At 37.0% G+C, this 9,364-nt stretch overlaps 1 pseudogene; it reads left to right on the top strand.

Moving 5' to 3' along the window:
- The first annotated feature begins 6,722 nt into the window (after positions 1–6,722).
- LOC134759659 (cell division cycle protein 27 homolog) lies at positions 6,723–7,389 on the top strand (annotated as a pseudogene).
- The last annotated feature ends 1,975 nt before the right edge of the window (positions 7,390–9,364 follow it).

Genomic DNA, 9,364 nt, shown 5'->3' with positions numbered 1-9,364 from the left:
CTGATCAATCAAAACAAATTCTTAACTCTCTGAGATGAAAGCACACATAACAAAGAAGTTACTCAGACAGCTTTTCTCTAGTTTGTATGTGAAGATATTTCCATTTCACCTGAGGCCATAAAGGGCTCACAAATATTCCTTTGAAGGTTCCACAAAAAGACTGTTTCCAAAGTGCTCAATCAAAAGAAAGGTTCAACTCTGTGAGATGAATGCACACATCACAAAGAAGTTTCTCAGAATACTTCTGTCTAGTTATTATGTGAAGATATTTCCTTTTTCACCATAGTCTTTAAACCGCTCAAAAATATCCCTCTGCAGATACTACAAAAAGACTGTTTCCAAACTGGTCCATCAAAGAAAGTTTCAACCCTGTGAGACGAATGGACTCATCACAAAGAAGTTTCTCAGAATTCTTCTGTCTAGTTTTCTTGTGAACATATTTCCTTTTTCACTGTAGGACTCAAATTGCTCCAAATATCCACTTGCAGGTCCTACAAAAAGAATATTTCCAAACTGCTCAATCAAAAGATAGGCGCAACTCTGTGAGATGAAAACACACATCACAAAGAAGTTTCTCAGAAAGCTTCTGTCTACTTTTTATATGAAGGTATTTCCTTTGGCACCATAGGCCTTAAACTGCTCACAAATATAACTCCGCTTATACTTCCAAGAGACTTTCTCCAAATTGCTAAATCAAAAGAAACCTTCAACATTGTGAGATGAATGCTCACATCACAAAGAAGTTTCCCAAAATGCTTCTGTCTAGTTATTATGTGAAGATATTTCCTTTTTCACTATAGTCTTTAAACCGCTCAAAAATATCCCTCTGCAGATACTACAAAAAGACTGTTTCCAAACTGATCCATCAAAGAAAATTTCAACTCTGTGAGATGAACGGACTCATCACAAAGAAGTTTCTCAGAATTCTTCTGTCTAGTTTTTATGTGAACATATTCCCTTTTTCACTCAGGACTCAAATTGTTCCAAATATCCATTTGCAGATTCTACAAAAAGAATGTTTCCAAACTTCTCAATCAAAAGAAAGGTGAAACTTTGTGAGACGAAAGCACACATCACAAAGAAGTTTCTCAAAAAGCTTCTGTTTACTTTTTATATGAAGGTATTTCCTTTTGCACAATAGGCCTTAAACTGCTCACAAATATAACTCCGCTTATACTTCCAAGAGACTTTCTCCAAATTGCTAAATCAAAAGAAACGTTCAAATTTGTGAGATGAATGCACACATCACAAATAAGTTTCTCAAAGTGCTTCTGTCTAGTTTTGATGTGAAGATATTTATTTTTCACCATTGGCCTCAAACCACTCTGAAATATCCCTTTGTAGTTTGTACAAAAAGACTGTTTCCAAACTGCTCAATGAAAAGAAATGGTCAACTATTAGAGATGAATGGAAATGTCACAAATAGTTTTCTCAAAAAGCTACTGTCTAGTTTTTATGTGAAGATATTTCCTTTTCCACTATAGGCCTCAAAACGCTCCAAATGTCCATTTGCAGATTCTACAAAAAGACTGTTTCCAAACTGCCCCATAAAAAGAAAGGTTCAACTCTGTGAGAGGAAAGTGCACATCACAAAGAAGTTTCTCAGAAAGCTTCTATCTAGTTTTTATGTGAAGATATTTCATATTTCAACATAGGCCATAATGGGCTCACAAATATCCATTTGCAGATTCTAAGAAAATACATGTTCCAAACTGCTAAATCAAAAGAAAGGTTTAACTCTGTGAGATGAATGGGCACATCACAAAGAAGTTTCTCAGAAGGCTTCTATCTGGTTTTTATGTGAAGATATTTCTTTTTCACAATAAGCCACGAAAGGCTAAGAAATTTCCCTTTGCAGCTTCTACAAAAGACTGTTTCCAAACTGTTCAATCGAAAGAAAGGTTGAATTCTGTGACATGAATTCACACATCACAAAGAAGTTTCTCAGAAATCTTCTGTCTAGTTTTTATGTGAAGATTCTTCCTTTTTCACCATGGGCCTCAAATAGCTCCAAATATCCATTAGCAGATTCTACAAAAAGACTTTCCAAACTGCTCAATCAAAAGAAAGGTTCAGTACTGTGAGAAGAAAGCACACATCACAAAGAAGTTTCTCAGAAATCGTCTGTCTAGTTTTTATGTGGAGATATTTCGTATTTCATCACAGGCCATAAAGAGCTCACAAATATCTCTTTGCAGATTCTACAAAACGACTGTTTCCAAACTGCTCAATCAAAAGAAAGGTTCAACTCTGTGACATGAATGGACACATCAAAAAGCAGTTTTTCAGAATGCTTCTGTCTATTTTTATGTACAGATATTTCGTTTTCACCATAGACCTCAAATGGCTCAGAAATATCCCTTTGCAGATTTTACAAAAAGATTATTTCCAAACTGCTCAAACAAAAGAAAGATTCAACTCTCTGAAATGAAAGCTCACATCACAAAGAAGTTTCTCAAAATGCTTCTGTCTAGTTTTTATGTGAATATATTTCCTTTTTGACCTTAGGCCTCAAAGCTATCCAAATATCCATTTGTAGACTCTTCAAAAAGACTGTTTCCAAAGTGATCAATCAAAAGAAAGGTTCAACTGTGTAGGATGAAAGCACACATCACAAAGAAGTTTCTCACAAAGATTCTGTCTAGTATTTATGTGAAGATATTTCCTATTTCTCCATAGGCCTAAAGGGGATCAAAAATATCCCTTTGCAGATACTACAAGAAGACTGTTTCCAAACTGCTCAATGAAAAGAAAGGATCAACTCTGTGAGGTGAATGCACAGATAAAAAAGAAGTTTCTCAGAATGCTTCTGCCTAGTTTTTATGTGAAGATATTTCTTTTTCACCACAGGCCTGAAACCACTCAGAAATATTCCTTTGCAGATTGCACAAAAATAATGTTTCCAAACTCTTCAATGAACAGAAAGGTTCAACTCTTTGATATGAATGCAAACATCACAAAAAATTATCTCTAAAAGCTTCTGTCTGGTTTTTAATTGAATATTTAGTTTTTCAGCATAGGCATCAAACCGCTCACAAATATACCTTTGCAGATTCTATACAATGACTTGTTCCCAAACTGCTCAATGAAAAGAAATGTTCAAATCTGTGAGATGAAAGCATGCATCACAAAGAAGTTTCTCAGAAAGTTGCTCTCTAGTTTTTAGGTACAGATACTTCCTTTTTCACCTTATGCCTCAAAGTACTCCAAATATCCATTTACCGATTCTACAAAAAGAGTGTTTCCAAACTGCTCAATCAAAGGAAACGTTCAACTCTGTGAAATGAAAGCACACATCGCAAAGAAGTTTCTCGGAAGGCTTCTGTCTAGTTATTATGTGAAGACATTTTCTATTTCACTATAAGACTCAAAGGGCTCAGAAATATCCCTTTGCAGATTCTACAAAACGACTGTTTCCAAACTGCTCAATCAAAAAGAAGGTTTGCAAGCATCACAAAGAAATTTCTCAAAAATCTTCTGTCTAGTTTTTATGTGAAGAAATTTCCTATTTCACCATAGGTCACAAAGGGCTCAGAAATATCCCTTTGCAGATTCTATGAAAAGACTCTTTCTGAACTACTGAATGAAACGAAAGTTTCAAATCTGTGGGATTAATGCACGCATCACAGAGAAGTTTCCCGGAATGCTTCTGTCTGATTTTTATGTGAAGATATTTCTTTTTCACCATAGGCCTCAAACCACTCAGAAATATCCCTTTACAGATTGTGCAAAAAGACTGTTTCTAAGCAGCTCAATGAAAAGGAAGATTCAACTCTGGGAGATGAATGCAAACATCACAAAGAAGTTTCTCAAAAAACTTCTGTCTGGTTTTTATGTGAAGGTATTTCCTTTTTCACCATAGGCCTCAAACTGCTCACAAACATCTCTTTGCAGATTCTACAAAAAGACTGTTTCTAAACTGCAGAATGAAAAGAAAGTTTAAACTGTGTGAGATGAAAGCACACATCACAAAGAAGATTCTCAGAATGCTTTTGTATAGTTTTATGTGAAGAAGTTTCCTTTTTCACCATAGCAATCAAAAGAATGGTTCAAATGTGTGGGGTGAATGCACACATCCCAAAGAAGTTTCTTAGAAAACTTCTGTTTAGTTTTTTGTGAAGATATTTCCTTTTTCACCATGGGCCTCAAAGCACTCCAAATATCCACTTGCAGATTCTACAAAAAGAGTGTTTCCAATCTGCTCAATCAAAAGAAAGGTTCAACTCTGTGAGGTGAAAGCAAACATCACAAAGAAGTTTCTTAGAAACCTTCTGTCTAGTTTATATGTGAAGATATTTCATATTTCAAAATAGGCCTCAAAGGGCTCAGAAGTATACCCTTGCAGATGCTACAAAAAAGAGTGTTTCCAAACAGCTCAATCAAAAGAAAGATTTAACTTGGTGATATGAATGCACACATTACATAGAAGTCTCTCCTAATACTTCTGTCTAGTTTTTTTGAGAAGCCATTTCCTTTTTCACTATAGGCCTCAGTCTGCTCATTAATAGCCCTCTGCAGATACTAGAAAAAGAGTCTTTCCAAACTGCTCAATCAAAATAAAGGTTCAAATCTTTGAGATGAAAGCCCACGTCACAAAGAAGTTTCTCAGAAAGTTTCTGTCTAGTTTTTATGTGAAGATATTTCCTATTTCACCTTAGGCCTCAAAGGGATCACAACTATCCCTTTTCAGATTCTACAAAAAACTCTTTCCAAACTGCTTCATCAAAGGAAAGGTTCAATTCTGTGAGATGAATGCACACATAAAAAATTAGTTTATCAGAATGCTTCTGTCTTGTTTTTATGTGAAGTTATTACTTTTTCACCATAGGCCTCAAACTGCTCAGAAATATCCGTTTACAGGTAGAACCAAAAGACTCTTTCCATACTGCTCAATGAAAAGAAAGATTCATCTGTGTGAGATGAATGCACACATAAAAAAGAAGTTTCTCAGAATGCTTCTGTCTAGTTTTTATGTGAAGATATTTCCTTTTTCACCATAGTCCTTACACCATTCACAAATATCCCTCTGCAGATACTACAAAAAGACTTTTTCCAAACTGCTCCATGAAAAGAAAGGTTCAACTCTGTGAGATGAATGCACCCATCAGGAAGAAGTTTCTCGGAATGATTCTGTCTAGTTTTTATGTGAAGATAATTCTTTTTCACTACAGGCATCAAACGGCTCAGAAATATCCATTTGCAGATTGTACAAAAATACTGTTTCCAATCTGCTCAATCAAAAGAAAGGTTCTGCTCTGTGATATGAATCCAGGCATCACAAAGAAGATTCTCAGAAAGCTTCTTTTTAGTGTTTTTGTGAAAATATTTCCGTTTTCACCATAGGCCTAAAAGCTCTGCAAATATCCGTTTGTGGATTCTACAGAAAGACTGTTTTTAAACTGCTCAATCAAAAGAAAAGTTCAACTCTGTGAGATGAAAGCACACATTGCAAAGCATTTTCTCAGAAAGATTCTGTCTAGTTTTTATGTCAAGGTATTTCCTGTTTCATCATAGGCTGTGAAGGGCTCACAAATATCCATTTGCATATTTAAAAAAAAACTGTTTCCAAACTGCTCAAACCAAAGAAAAGTTCAACTCTGTGAGATGAATGCACACATCACAAAGAACTTTCTCAGAATGCTTCTGTCTAGTTTTTATGTGAAGATATCTCTTTTTCACCTTAGGTCTCAAATGGCTAAGAAATATCCCTTTGCAGAATTTACAAAAAGACTGTTTCCAAACTGCTCAATAAAAAAAAGTTTCAACACTGTGAGATGAATACACACATCAAAAAGAAGTTTCTCAGAAATCTTCTGTTTTCTTTTTATTTGAAAATATTTCCCTTTTAACCATAGGCCTCAATGGGCTCAGAAATATCTCTTTGCAGATTCTACAAAATGAGTGTTTAGAAAACTGCTGGATCCAAATTACACCATTATGGCTCACACACTGCAGCCTCAACCTCCCCAGGGTTAGGCTATTCCTCAAGGGATCCTACAGACTCGGCCTCCCAAAATGTTGGGGTTAAAGGCGTGAGCCACCAGCACCCGGCCTGAGTTAATACATCTGGTCTCACTACGTCTTAACCACACACCCTTGAAGAACTCAAGTCAAGAGAGAGTTGGCAAGAGACTCTCAGCATTCTCTCCAGAAAGCAGTGAGGTGATGGCAGATGTTTGTCCCAAGCTCCTGGGGTTTTAGGTGACCATGTGTAGAGGAGAGATTTCCAATGTTTACAGAGAGGCTCGAGCCACAGTTATTCAGGGCATCCGAACACGAGATGGGGTTTCTGACAGCAACTTAAGGGCCAGGAAGGGCCAGAATCTGCCAAGGCCCATGTCCCAGGGTGGGGCCAATGGAACCCAAGGTAGAGGGAGTCAGCGGTCCTCACAGAGAGGACTCCAGCCCTAGGCCCTGCTGTGCAGACCAAATCAAATGGAAGAGAGTCCTTCGTCCTACATGCCACAACCCTCCACTGAACTTGGGAGTGGATCTGTTTCCCAAACATGAGGTGACTTTCGCTTTGGAATGGATCACAAGAGGCCAGGCTTTCCAGAGTCAGCAGGATAAAGAAGTCATTCTGGCTTGGCCACCCCCATCCCCCGGTAACTGGTGAATTTAAATGAGCCTAGGCTGGCAGGGCCGGAGCTGCTACAGGGGGGAGGGGTATGCGTGGTGTGAGGGTTTCCTGAGCCACTGCAGAAATTGGGCCTTTGCCTCGAGGATGACAGTGCTGCAGGAACCCGTCCAGGCTGCTATATGGCAAGCACTAAACCACTATGCTTACCGAGATGGGGTTTTCCTCACAGAACGCCTTTATGCAGAAGTACACTCAGAAGAAGCTTTGTTTTTAACGGCGACGTGTTCTTACCTCCCAGGAAAGGCTTATAAAGCATATAGACTCTTCAAAAGACATAGTTGTCCTACACCGCAATGCAAATACCTGCTTGCAAAATGTTGTGTTGATCTCAGTAAGCTTGCAGACTGGGAACAAATCTTAACTGGTGGAGTGTTTAATAAGCAGAAAAGCCATGATGATATTGTTACTGAGTTTGGTGATTCAGTTTGTTTTCCCCTTCCATTGTCGGGACGTGTATATTGCAAGACAGATCAGCTTGCTAAAGGATAAGAATGTTACCAAAAGAGACTTAGTTTAAATCATTTCCTCTGGTATCCCTTTGAATCGTTACATGAAATAGGTGAAAAGCCAGATCCTGGACAAACATTTAAATTCACATCTTTACAGAACTTTAGCAACTGTCTGCCCAACTCTTGCACAACACAAGTACCTAATCACAGTTTATGTCACAGACAGCCTGAGACCATTCTTATGGAAACACCCCAGGACACAACTGAATTAAACAGAGTGAATTAAACACCTCAGGTAATGAGCCCCACTATGACATCTCCCCCAAATGCACTGCATCGAAGAAGTTCATGATTCTTTACTAGTGACAGTTCTACAACCAAGGAGAATAGGAAGAAATTAAAAATGAAGTTTCCACCTAAAATCCCAAAGAGAAAAAAAAAAGTAAATCTAATAAAGGAGGAATAACTCAATCTACTATAAATGAAAACCTGGAAATTACAAAATTGGACTCTTCCATCAATTCAGAAGAGGAAATATCCACAATCACACCTCAGATTCAGGCTTTTAATCTACAAAAAGCAGCAGCTGAAGGCTTGATGAGCCTTCTTCATGAAAGGGGGAAAGGTTATTTAGCTTTATGTTCATACCACTGCAAAGAAGCTATAAATATTTTGAGCCATCTACCTTCTCACCACTACAATACTGGTTGGGTAATGTGCCAAATTGGAAGGTCCTATTTTGAACTTTCAGAGTACATGCAAGCTGAAAGAATATTCTCAGAGGTTAGAAGGATTGAGAATTATAGATTCGAAGGCATGGAAATCTACTCTACAACACTTTGGCATCTTGAAAAAGATGTCGCTCTTTCATTTCTGTCAAAAGACTTAACAGACATGGATAAAAATTCTCCAGAGGCCTGGTGTGCTGCAGGGAACTGTTTCAGTCTGCAACGGGAACACGATATTGCAATTAAATTCTTCCAGAGAGTTATCCAAGTGGATCCAAATTATGCTTATGCCTATACTTTATTAGGGCGAGAGTTTGTCTTAACTGAAGAATTGGACAAACCGTTAGCTTGTTTTTGAAATGCTATCAGAGTCAATCCTAGACATTACAATGCATGGTAAGTGGTAATGAATTGTAAAGACAAAGTCTTGTTGATGGTGCTGGTAGTCACTAATTTTTCTTGTTAGATAGCTCTTTATTGTCATGAATTTGGTTACTAATACTTAGGAATGGTACATACTGGTCAATAACTTCAAACTAACTTTTTTTATGAAATGTATGTCTTTAACAAACTCTTCAGTTAACTAATGATAATAGAATACGAGATGCTTATACTCAACAGTTTCAGTCTTCTACAAAACTTTTGCAGATACTGTAGTTGTGTTTTTTTTTTTTTGCTTGTTTAGTTTTGTTACTTGATTTGTTACTTTTTCTTCTAACACAGAAATGGTGATTGGGACAAAAAGTGCTTGGGAAATTGGAAAGGAATAGCCTAATTCACTTATTGGATAATAGAAAAAAACACTGAAAAAGTTCACTAGGTGCTTTTTGACAATGTTCCAGTTTATTGAGTTACTATTAAGAACTTAATGTATCCTTTATTTAGCAGTATCTCTGTTTTACTTTTTTGTATTTGTGTATAAGTAGAAACATAGGAAATTACTACCCAGGTCATATTGTTATCAACTGAATAACATATGAAAAAATTTGGTCCTACTTCTGCCTCAACACCATACTTACTGTTGATATTTATCGTATTTCTCTGGACTGACTTAAAAGTTTAAATATCAAGAGAATGCCAGGCATGGTGGCTCATGCCTGTCATCCCAGCACTTTGGGAGGCCAAGGCGGGCAGATCACAACGTCAAGAGATTGAGACCATATGGTGAAACCCCACCTATATTAAAAGTATAAAAATTAGCTGGGCATGGTGTCAGGCGCCTGTAGTCCCAGCTACTCAGGAGGCTGAGGAAGGATAATCACTTAAACCTGGGAAGTGGAGGTTACAGTGAGACAAGATTATGCCATTGGACTCCAGCCTGGGCGAGAGAGTGAGACACCATATCAAGAAAAAAATAAAATAAAAATAAAATAAAATAAAATAAAATAAAATAAATATCAAGAGAAAGTATAATTCTGAAGTAGTAACTCTGCGGAAGCTTTTTTGTCAGATACGATTATCTTTGTGGTTAGTTATTATAGCGGTTGAATTTTAACATTTGATTTGCTTCTAAATCTGAAGCATTATATTACTAAAATATTTTTTGA

This window comes from Pongo abelii, chromosome 12, assembly GCF_028885655.2.
Source record: "Pongo abelii isolate AG06213 chromosome 12, NHGRI_mPonAbe1-v2.0_pri, whole genome shotgun sequence".
In the NCBI taxonomy this organism is placed as follows: domain Eukaryota; kingdom Metazoa; phylum Chordata; class Mammalia; order Primates; family Hominidae; genus Pongo; species Pongo abelii.
This window is presented reverse-complemented; position numbering and strand designations above follow the sequence as displayed.